General features: G+C 35.9%; 1 protein-coding gene across 1 annotated transcript in view; it reads right to left on the minus strand.

Moving 5' to 3' along the window:
- Positions 1-12,143, minus strand: part of LOC113229484 — a gene marked incomplete at its 3' end in the record, with an annotated part of 15,416 nt that extends 3,273 nt beyond the window's left edge. Inside the window, exon 1 of the mRNA XM_026463090.1 lies at positions 12,087-12,143. The remainder of the gene's footprint in view (positions 1-12,086) is intronic.
- Positions 12,144-12,773: the final 630 nt, after the last annotated feature.

Here is a 12,773-nt window from a genome sequence, read left to right on the forward strand (position 1 = left end):
GAAGCGATTTAAACGACCCGACTGTTGTCCAATTGCATTTATACTTGCATGCACTTTTATTTTATTTACCTTGATGTCAATCAGTGTTTATTTGTTTGGTTGAATCTCTTCAAATAAGCGGTCTGGCTGTTCATCGTGTCTTGATGGATCTAGGTTTAATGTAGGAGAGTGATTTTTTGTTATGACCGAAGAAGCATGAAAGTAGGGCGAAATCCTATAGAATGTGAGGTGTGTCTTGGAGACAGAAAGATGGAACAGTGTAACAAAGAGCGTTGTGATGGCATAGATGATTACGACAGAAAAATTGATCATTTGAAAGGGATGGATGATTAACAACTAATTAAATTAGAAATTAAAAATCCTCGATAGGTACAAAACACTTTGTAGGTACCGCCAATGGATTTGGAACCATCATATTGTATTCGTAATCTATTAAATCTGTCCGCATTTTTGTCTGCGTAGAAAAAATACTTCACGTAGCCTGCTTAATTGTACTATAGGGGAAAGTCTGTTAATTTGGACCAATTTTTTCAAACGCGTTTTAAATTGAAATTTTTCAGATTTTTGCAAACGTCTATTGTATGAAATCAAACAACAATTATTAGACTTTGTATTTATTAAGCATTAGTTAACATAAATTGTTACAGACATATAAAAAATCAACAAAATGTGAAATCCGAGCTTAGTAAAAATTTAGCCGGCTGGTTCTGTAATTTGAACCATGGGGTGTCTAAATTGGACTTTAATAGGCTCAGAGGTAAAACAAATACAAAATTACAACGGAACATAATATAATAAACCTACTAATTCAAAAGAATAAGCTCTTCACATAAGACAATCGTCGCAAATTTGAGGATTTTGAGTACATGGTTCTTGATTCCAATTATGAAACCACACACACTGTGTCCAATCAACTTTGGGAGCTCTTTTCTTTTGTATTTAGCGCATTCATTATCCTTGTCTTCTGATTCAAGGTTGCTATCTGAATCGTCTAAGACCTTTAGAACATCCATTCACTTCATACTGTTGGTCCATTTTAACCAACAGTATGAAAATATTATAAAAACAACCTATAAATGCCGGCAAACGTTTCGTGTAAGTTTATTGATAAATCATACTTATATGCTGTAAATTACAAACACTGTACGCTTACCTTTAAGTTAACTACACTCTTAGGACGGATCTATGGAGTTTACATTAAAAATAACAAAATAAGTTTTTCAAAACAGAACACAGACGTTCATTATTACAACAAAAACAACATGGCCAATATACAATGAAGTTTGACGCATATCGCCGAGTTATGGCAATAAAGCAATTTAAAGGATACTTTTTGGTATTGAGGATGGTCCAATTTAGTTGCCGGTCCAATATCTCATACTTTCCCCTACTAATTTTCATAGTTTTATTGGTCCTCCATACGAACTTTCATCCCCTATTTCAACCCCTGTAATACTTATTTTTGTGGCAAAAAGTGTTCTTCTCCTAGGTCCCATCTATATCTGTACCAAAATTTATCAATGTTAACGTTTTAAGCGTGAAAACGTAAAGGACAGAGTTACTTACGTATTTATAATATTACACTTTTTTATGATATATGTATGAGTAGTCTTCCATATCGATTTCGATAACAGCGACCCTTTGAGATTATTTCCTAGCGTGTACCCTACCGAATTTTGTATAATATGGCTCGCCCTACCGAATTTTGTCCTAAATGCCCGATCACATACAGAGTAATAAAGTTATATGTATAGGAAGGCTTAGGTTAGGTCTGTCTCTTCTTATTTGGCGTTTTTTGGTTTCGATTCGATTTTGTTTGAATTTTTCTACATTTTTATAGATAGTAGACCGTCAAGACGAGTTATGCCAAGTAGGGCCCTCCTAACCTGACGGATCAATAGCGCAAGCATGTAGATGTCTATTGAGCACATCCTTGTGGCGAAGATGTTGACCACCATGCTTCCATTTACCTTCCGCCATCTCGGAGTAGAATACAATTTTAAGCAAATGATCTACCATCGAATATCGTGCAAGCTTCCATGCCATACGTGGAACTATATAACAATACATGGAACGATGTATGATCTAGTGACGGAACAAACAAGTCGACCAAAGCAGTTCCAGTGCCACTCAGGCTTTAAATCGCAAAGATCTGAGGGGCAGTACCACTGCACCCGTCACCCTGAGACTTAACTTGAAAGGTCCCATGTGTCTGTAATTTCACCAGCACCGTTACCAGTAATGCTAACATTACTGCTTGGCTGCAGAGGTAGGTAAGGTGGCAGTACTTCCCTGGACGAACTAATTCACAAGGAGCCACCAACAGGTACCAAAATGTAAACATTGTCTTTGACCTCAATTATGTCAGATCGCAAATAGAAATTCAAATTTGAGCCTCTGAGCGACCTGTAGAATTGTATTTTTATGCTAATTTAATTTTCATGATTTTCAGTTGAAGGACGGCTGAGTGATTCCGTACGTAGAATGTACAATTTGGGTGGATGCCAAGAAAGCTTCGCTCGCTTCGCTTCATAAGCTTCGATGGATGTAATTAAATGCTATATCTAAAGTAATTATCTTGTAGTTAATAACCTGCTTCTTATGAGAAAAAAACAAATTGTGTGAAATTTTAATTTACCCAATGTTAGACAGACGGACACAAACATTATAGTTAGAAACGAAAAATTTAACCTTGCAAATACAGTTGTATTTCTAGGTATAACTTTAGATGCTAAACTTAGAATAATAACGGATAGAATGATAGTTTCATATCAAACGAACTGTCACAAGTGAGGCAAAAATCAAATTCATGTAGGCTAGTTTTAGTAGTAGGTTAATTTTCGGTTTTAGTGAATATTTATATAAAAATACAAGTTGAAACGCGTTACTTCCTTGTGGAATGTGATGTTAGTATCTATTTTATGTTTGTTTGACGTATTTTTACACTCATTTACCGCACATTTCGTCAGTTTTAGCTAAAATTCTTGAGCTGTTCGCGGTGCAAGTTGAGCTTGAGTACTGACGGCCCGCCCGCTCGTGTAGGCCCTTTGGGAGCGTTTCAATTTGCCTCACTTAGCGTGTGCGGACTAGGTTTCTATGCGTTATTATTCTAAGATGCTAAATTGCAATGAGGTCCACATATAAATAAATTATCAAAACGTCTCAGCTCTGCCAGTGTACGCGATAAAAAAAAACGAAAACTTTCAGACGTCGAAACAGCTACATTGGTTTGCTCAGCTACTTTCACAGTTTAATGCCACCGATATTAATAGAATCTTTGTCCTGCAGAAACGCGCGGTTACGACAATTTACAATCTGGGGCCCAGACTGTCTTTGAGAGATAAATTTAAAGAGATTAACATTCTTACACTAACGTCACAGTACATTTTTCAAAAGGTTATTTATGTTAAGAAAAATATATTTTTTTTATGAAAAATAGTGACATACGAGGAAAAAATAAACTAGCTGTACTTGACAGTCGTCTTCATAAAGTCTCAAAGTTATTTGAGGGGCAATGTATACGCTTCTATAATAAGATTCCGATTAATATTCAAAATTGGCAATTTACGAAGTTTAAAACTATAACGAAACAAAAACTTTATACTAAAGGTGTATTATTACAGCTTCTGCGTACTTGGACGACAAAAATCCGTGGTAGTGACCGGTTTAGCTCTTGCAGCTACACGGTAAAAACAGATTACTTAGAAAAAGACAAAATTCTTTTTATGAAGACAAATTTTTTAAATCCAACAAAACGATCCTCTCCCTATAGACGCTAGAGAATAATTACTTGATAATAGTAAAAAAACCGTCTCAAAAGTGTATTTTAGTTGTAAGACAGAAATATTTAATCCAAGAGCAAATTAATTTACTTCTAGTCACAAAGCTACTCTAGATTCAACAAAATATTTTATTAGTTTTTAGAAATGTCCGCTTTTGACTCGAAAAAAAAGAATGAAAAATTGAGATGTACTTAATTATTTGACTGAAGATTTATGTTTTCTAATATCAAAAAGCGTAAAGTTACAGGGTTATAGACTCAACAGTATGTTTCACTAGTATGAAAGTACACAGTTCAGTGCCAAACCTTAGAGTAGCAGAAATAGGACGGAATCTTCTCGAATACTTGAGGACAGTTCAGAGCCTTATAAATGCTACAGCGGCAGAAAACACTAACAGTTTAAAATATTTGAGATGACTTTATACTATTGAAGTTAACAAAACGATAGCGCGTTTTAGAGTACAACTAATGCCATCTAGCAGTGGCGTGATGGAACTAATTGCATGTTGAAGTTGTACTTGTTACAAGTGTAGTTTGATTTCACGCTAAAACCAATTTCTTAAATTATGACTACAAATAACACACTAACAAACTAGAGATACTACGTATTGCTTCTTTGTATAAATGGCTGTTTATGATTTTTATGATTACAAGCACAAGTAAAAGTAATTGTTACCGCGTGCGCCTTCGGCGACATGTCACGACAACATTGACTATGAAAACGCAACGAAATGTTGCTTTAAAAATATACTCTAGAATTTAGGAATATTAATCTGAATAGCAAACTACTTCTGTTTTTTAAGAATATATTTTCTTAAATACACCCAAGAAATTTTGAATTCATTTAAGATTATTGAAATTTGATGTAAGAGGTAAAAATTTCTTGATGTAAGTAATGTCCAATTAATTGATTAGAAATGAAATAAAATCTTGAAGTGAAGGTATTTGTCCAAAAGTTAGAATAAAGTTAAGAGTAAAATTGTATTAGAAAAAGGTAAACAGTATTTTTGTAATGACAATATTTTATTACTTTTAATAAATATTTTTTCAGAATTAGCAAATATTTTGAGAAATTGCTCTTTCTTATTAGTAGAATTCCTTTTTTTCTGTGTAGTCTCGATCTAAGGATATTTAAATTAAATATTGTAATGATAAATGTATTCAAATGTATATTTACAAAGAGCAACCCCTAGAATTTCTTGCTCATTCTTCTCAGGGGAATCTGCCTGACGAATAAGCAGTAGAGTTTAATTAATATGACAATTTCAAGTGTAATTTAGTACACAGGAGCTTTTCGGTGAAGGAAAACATAGGAAACCATGTGAAGCCCGCAATGGTCCAGTGTGGGGGACAATGGCCTAAACCCTTGTCTGAAAGGAGACCCGTGCCCAGCAGTGAGACGTATAAATGGGCTGATGACGAATTACGTAAAAATGACAACCAAATATGAATTATTAATGTGATTCTATAGGGAACATCCCATTCCATAAACAAGGGGGTAACGCTCTCTACGCATTCGACCTTGTCTCCTATTTCTCCCACATCTTATTTGTTCACTTTTCGTGCTATCTCAGCTTTATAAGTGTCCTTATTTGAATAAATTGCCTTACAATAATGAAACCTTGCGAAAAATCGTCTTTTTTTTTCATTTTCTGGAAAATGTTTCTGTTATAACGCAAATGAAAAGCAATTTCAAATGATAAATGTGCCCTGACAGTCCGTTGTTCAAGATTGTACTTTAAGATAATATTGCACACAGGTTATGATAGATTACACCTCTGCTCTGAATTGAACGAAAAATACAGGTAAAAATACATTGAGGCAATTCATTGGCTCGATACTATGAGTACCTTTTAGACAACTATTACTATTCCACTTCTATTTCTCATCATTCATCTCCTATACTATTTAACGCCTATGGTAAATACATAGTCAGATGTGCTTGCGATGATTGGGAGGGTGGAGTCACAATAGGTGACATGAAAATAACTAACCTTCGGTATGCAGACGACATAGCTCTGGTCAATGTCAACGAAGGTGAAAAGGTTGAGCAGAGTAGAGACGATCAGTTTAGAACTTGGCTTTCAAGATCAACCATGCAAAGACCAAATTAATGGTTCGGACAGTTTGGATCTAAAGGGCGCCCTCAATCTTGAAACTGCAGAAGATTTAATTTACTTGGGCGCGAACTTAACACCGGGTTGTGCGTAAAGATGCGATTCGAAGGCATGGCTAAAGGTGCTATGGCCCAATTACTGAGAGTAAGCAAGGACAGTGCGTAAAACAAAGATGAGATTGGTGGGCTCTTTGGTTTTTTCTATTTTGATCTGTGGTGCGGAAACGTGGACGTGAATCCGTTGGACTGATTTCGCAGCAAGGACTCAATTCTGCGGGAGTTTAACGGTATCTTATGTCTCTGTAGGATACTTGATTTCTTTGGCTACATTGCAAAGAAAGAAAGGCGCAACGTGGAACGGCTAATGATTACCGGACGAATCGACGGCAAACCTCCGAGTGGTCGCTGTCCCACAAGATGGTCCAACCAATTTTGCACGGTTCTCTGCATGGGTATCCATGATGCACTTCACTATGCCAAAGACCACCACAGATGGCACAGCATCCTTATGCAGAAACTATTGAACACGACGCGAGGAGGAAGAATATTATTATCTTCATCATTGTCAGTTCACTAGATGTTCCATTACTGAAAAAATCGCTTATAGGGGGTTATAGATATTGTTTCGCTGATTCCAGATTATGTTAACTCAATTTCGCCATATATATTATATAATAAATATGCTTTCCCATTCGTACGAGATCATGCCGATTATCCTGAAAAATATGCCTAATGATATAATAACTTTATTCACTCACACAAAGGCAATGGTAAATAATGCATTATTCGAAAAAAAAAATTAAAAAAAGGTTAGACACAGAGGTTAACGAACGAAACTGAGCTTCAGCGTATTCGTATGTCCAGGAAAATGATGCCATCTATCAAAAGGCTCAAAACAGAGTATCTTGGTCACGTGATCCGGAATAATAGATACACGCTGCTACAGCTAATAATGACAGGCAAAGAGACGCGGTGGACGAAGAAAGAAATCGTGGCTGCGGAACCGGCATTGCCTCCGTCGGACAGCTGCTTCGGTTGGCTGCTGATAGAGACGGATACAGGAAGTTGACGGCCAACCTTCAGCACTCTAAGAAGAAGTAAAAAAAAAAACATTTAGGAACGTTTGCGAGAGTCTGGTGTTGTTACTGGGATTCCCTGTATAACGAATCACCAGGCTCACGCTTCGACAGCTGGACTTAATAAAAAAAAGATGAACACTGTGATTTGTGGAGAAGGAGTGTGTGTGTGTGTGTGTGTGTGTGTGTGTGTTTTTATTGTACGTACGTGCGTGTTATATACAGTATGTACATTATACGTACTTCCCGTCATTTTCCCACCTGGACAGGCAGAGACAAAAACCTTCCATACATATCATGTTTACAGATTATAACACTTTATTTATAACAGAATATGAGTGACGCAACATTTTTATTTAACTAAAATACTTTTGAATACACTTCTTACATAACGTACATATCCATAATAAAATTAATTTTTCATTTTCACCTCTGCCAGTCTCATTAAAAGAACGATAATTATCGCAAAAAATCAGTCCCGTTTCTTCAAAGAACTTCAAGACAAGGTCGTCTACTGGTTCCACCCCACACAAGGTCAAGGTCCTCCACCCCGATCGATATGGATGCTGCGAGAGAGATGGAATGTACGCAGATAATGTGCGTTAGACAGAGATGCAATGATACATTGGTTTCAACTGGGACAACTGGATTTACGATGTGGTTTTTACTACAGTCTACATTATTATGAGAGATAAATATAACAACTGGTTATATAATTAATACGATTTTGTATTACAGAGTTCTTAACTTGTATGTCAAAATTATTTAATAAAAAGACTTTGTTTATCAAATATATATAATTATTATACAACTTAATATTATACTAACATGTGTACGGTTGTGGCGTATGAAAAAAGGATCTCATTCAGCTAAAGCCACAGCCAAGGATGGGCTGGTGGGCGGTGGTTTTCAATGGACCCTAGCGAGTGAATGACAGATGTGTGCGTCTAAAAATGAAATACAATATTACCTAAATACTTTTCTTAATATGAGTAAATACATACATAATCCTTGTTATATATACATACAGTTATATGCTATATATAAGCAAATAGTTATAAACCATTATTATGAATAGATCACTACTTTACAAGACACCTTTATGTAGAATATATATTTTTATGATACCGAGGGACGGGACGAACAAGTCGTGCTTATTGGTAAGGCGACACGCCTGTTCTTAGCAGTCGCTGCGTCCATCACCCTGAGACAAATTGAAAAGACACTTGGGTGTCTGTAATTTCATCAGCACGTTTACCATTCAACAGCGAAACGCAGTAATGCTCACGTTACTGCTTGGCGGTAGAAATAGGAAATAGAAGAAGGAACGGTCTCTATGACTGAATACGAACCGATAGATGTTAGATGTATTGCTCTTTTAAATGAAAAGAAACATAATCAACGAATTGAAGAAAAGAAAGACAGAAAGAAACCACAAATGACACCACAGAAGACAAAACAAACAAAACAGAAACAAGTTCACAACATAAACTTTCCCGTTATGTAACTAATTTCAAATGAAATTGCATCTATTTATAAACCTAGTCCCGAATGAGGGTAGGCGCAAAAAGACAGTTCATTGACAGAACTCTTTAGTGTGATAAAGGCGGATTAAATGGACCATGCTATGAGGCATTCCTCAACTAATGAAGTAGATAAGGATGAATAGGCATCTGATTATTTTGTTTCGTGTTTTTGTTATATCGGTCAAATAACTTTTACTAGTGTTTAGATCTTTTCTTCGATCCTACAACCGCCCTAATTCCTCCGCAATAGAAGCAAACTTTACTCCTTTACCTTTACATCTCGAAACCTTGACGCAATACAATTTTTAATAACTTATTTCATTTCAGAGATTATAAACAGTAGCAATAGCTCCTTGTGGAAGAATTCGTGCAGGGAAATTTCAGGGCACAAGCACATATGATCTTTGTTTGTTCAGTTTGTCTTCCAAGGCAACGGGCGCTATAGCATCGCCCTAGATATTTCCGATTTAAAGCTCTGAGTGGCATTGCAACAAATATGGGTAGATGTGTCCCTTACCACAAGAAGTTCGACCGTGTTCGTCCCGTTAATGGATATCATAAAAAAGGATGTATTATATATGCTTTATTGCACCAAATAAATGCAACAGAAATATTACATTAACAGAAAGTGAGCAAAGGTGGACTTATCACTAAAAGAGATCTCTTCCAGCCAGCCCGGGGCAGTGAGAGCTAAGGTAATAAGCGGGCAATAGCGTGCAAGAGAGAATGAGAAAGAAAAAATACCATTACTTAAATAAGTATTATAATTAATCATAATAAATATACACATACACACATAAAGAAGTATGAAAAAAACAATAAGATGATTACAAAGAGAGTTCAGCAAGAAAGTGCGCTTTTCTTGAAAGAAGCGATAGACGGGTTAGACTGGATATGGGAAGGGAGTCTGTTCCACAACTGCGGTGCACGAGAAGAAAGGGAGTTAAAAAATAAATTTGTTTTACATCTAAGACGAACGCATCTTAATGATGCATGGATTTAAAGAGCGAACTAGACGATCAAGGTTCAAGTTTTGGATTTTTTGGGAAAGAATGGAAACTCTTACACGAGTTGGTTTGCCATTAACTGCTGCGAATAGTGGTTCTATCATTAATGCTTAAAATTTATGAGCGGCACCATTACGTGGTAGAATTTGGTAAAAAATTCATTTTCTTCACTCGGTCAGACCATCAGTTCCTTTCCATTAAAAAAAACTCAAAGCTTATGCGATATAACGAAATACCAATGAATTTCTGGGCCTGCTTTAGACCGTTTTAATAAAGTATAAACCTATACTGCTATGTCGCGAATTCGCAACTTAATGTTGCCAAGAAACAATCATTCTTCATTCTTAAAAAACCATTAGGTATACCAACTTTATGTGTAAATTGGTATTATCATTATCAGACTCACCTGAGCTCGTGGACACTTAAAGGACGTTTTAAGTAATAGGACATTTTGATCAGCTGAGGTCTTTGGGAAATTTATCAAGAAAATAAGAAATTGAGCTATCTAGTACAGTTAGAAAAGGTAATAAACTTCAAAAACTTTTAAACACAATATAACAACAATATTGAAATTTTAAATCTTCTTGGTTAACTCCAGCTTTTACTTAGGAAATAGGATCTTGTCAGGTGTCTTCAAGAAAACCAATTTTGGGTTCTCCAAATTACCAAGTAAATTTTTCGATTTCATCTGACAAATTAAGGATTATTAGCTTACACCATGATCTTCTTTCTCTTACATGATCATACCATCTTAGTCCTGAATTGGTATGTTTTTTTATTTATAATTATATCGGATAAGAAATGCATGGAGCATTTCGGTACATTGTAAAAAACTTTCTAAACATCGACTGTTTTTATTCATTACCTGTAGTTACCTATATAATTGTGTATTTACCAGAAATAAATGGGGTATAAAGCTTGTATTTCTAAAACCCGGTCTTGGTTACTAGATAATATTGACTACTTTTGACTAAATTAACATGATATATATATAAGCGACCTAAGTTCAATGCTCGCTGGAGTATATTATCTGTCACATTAAACTTTGTATTATATTTACGAAAGTATCAAGAATGTGACACCCTAACGACAACCTCTCACCAAAACACTCAAGTCTCGAAAAATCTTCCTGCTCGATAGCAAAATAAAGCTTGAAAATAAAGTTTGCAAAATTATCATGCTAAAATTTAAGAGAGTGGTCAACAGTTTTCAATTATAAACCAACATTGTAATTTTGCAGCTCGTCAACGACACAGTTTATCACAAAAGCGAGGCACGTTTGGTACAAATTAAGCATTGCTCCACAGCCTGGGAACTGGGCTAGTCCGTGACCGCTTCACCGCACCCGATTGCGACAGCCATTGTCAGATTTCGTCTGTTTATGATGTACCGATATTTGCAGCTTTATTTATTAAGTCATTTGAGGTTACGTTAGGACATTTGTAAATGTAAGATTGTAGACAAAATCTACCCACTTTGCTTTCGATTTATTCAACACTAGCTGTACTATTAGAGCTTTAATAATCGATACTATCTTAGCTCGAACAGATTTTTTTCCCGCACTAATACGTTTCATTTTGATTACATCGAGTGGCATTAACACTGGCTTTATTTCAGAATTTGTTTTTTTACAAACAATATTAATGCCATTTCAAAAATGTATATTATCTTCTTTATGTGCTCAATTTAGTTCAGTTGATATTAAAACAAAATCATTGCTATGGTGTGTAAAGTGCTTATTGAATACGGCGGTTTTCTTATAAAATTTCGAGATAAGTTTGTGTTTGTTTTTTCACGGCGTATGCAAATCAGTGTATATCTTCAATTTTATTGCATATTTTTTCCAAAATTATTGATTGTCACTGTTGTGCGAATCAACCAATGCCATTTGGGATTGTATAGACTCTTAAATCGCAAAGATCTGAAGGACATTGCGCCCGCCCTGAGGTACGAGCAAGACCCATGTGCCTGTAGCTTCATCAGCACCCTTAGCCTTTAAAACCGGAACACATTACTGATTGATGATATATTGCATGCCACTACGACTTATTGCTTTCGACAGTAGGAACGAGATGGTAGCTCCTTCATCCAAGTTAAGCTTATTAGCCAGCCAAAGGAGAAACATCTTTAAATATTGAAAACACTTTAACATTGTTTTCACCAAAACTGTATTGAAACAGGTGTCCTAACGACATTGCGAGGCCGCTGAACGTCCTCAATATTTGGGGCGCATGTATTTCTTGTTTGTTCAGATGAAATTTTAGTTTGGTTATCCTTCAGAAACAATAATGGAGAACTGAAGGTATTTTTACAGACTTCTTTAAAGTCGAACTAATTTAGCTAGTTAATTTTAAACTCAAACAATTTTATTTTACGCTCAAACTCAAAAACTTTTACAATAAGGTTCACGACCTTACCTATTCTTCTAGCAACGAAGAAACATTCCACAGTGAAACTGCCAAAAATATACCATTGTCTCTAAACAAATAATGAACTAACGTTTTCAATAACACAAATGCCAGAGTTTAATAAACTGTTCACCTAAACCTTTGTGCTTCCTTGACTAGGTCATGTACTCACCGTTCAGGGGTTTGTTTCAGCGCTGGTTGCCATAGTCACGGCCCCTGCACGATACCTGAAAATCGAAATGTAAGTGTTATTACAGGTATGTATAGTACACCAGGAAGGCATAATGATCAGCGAAATACAACGTATTACACGTTTTTAATGACATCAAGTAACGGGATGAGCAAGTCGTGCGCCTAGCTGCAAGCGACACAGCTGCAGTCCCACACAGGGCTTTAAATCGCAAAGATCTAAGAGCCACTGGATTGAACCCGTCACTCTGAGACATAAGTTGACAAGTCCCATGACCCTTACCCTTCAGAATCGGAACGCAGCAATGCTCACATTAATGCTTGGCAGCAGAAGTAGGTATGGCGACGACGATAACTACAAAAACATTTGAATATTGAATGTCTTTAATATTTCATTTATACCGTTAGATGGCGTTAACCATTTTTAAAATTGATTTTTCTTTAATTAATTAGCAGTAGAGGTTCTTGTGAATGATTTCGCCCAGGTAAGTACAGTTCACCTTACCTATTTCAGTAATGCTCAAACTGCCTTCCAGTTTTGAAGAGTGTTGGTGCATTAAATACATGCACATGTGACTTGTCAACTTATGTCTCGCGATGGCGGGCGCATTGGAAGTGTTCCTCAGTCTTTGTAATTTAAAGTTCTTAGTAGCGTTGCAACTGTTACGGA

The sequence above is a fragment of the Hyposmocoma kahamanoa genome, unplaced genomic scaffold (genome assembly GCF_003589595.1).
Source record: "Hyposmocoma kahamanoa isolate Upper Pololo Valley unplaced genomic scaffold, ASM358959v1 100156, whole genome shotgun sequence".
Lineage (NCBI taxonomy): Eukaryota > Metazoa > Arthropoda > Insecta > Lepidoptera > Cosmopterigidae > Hyposmocoma > Hyposmocoma kahamanoa.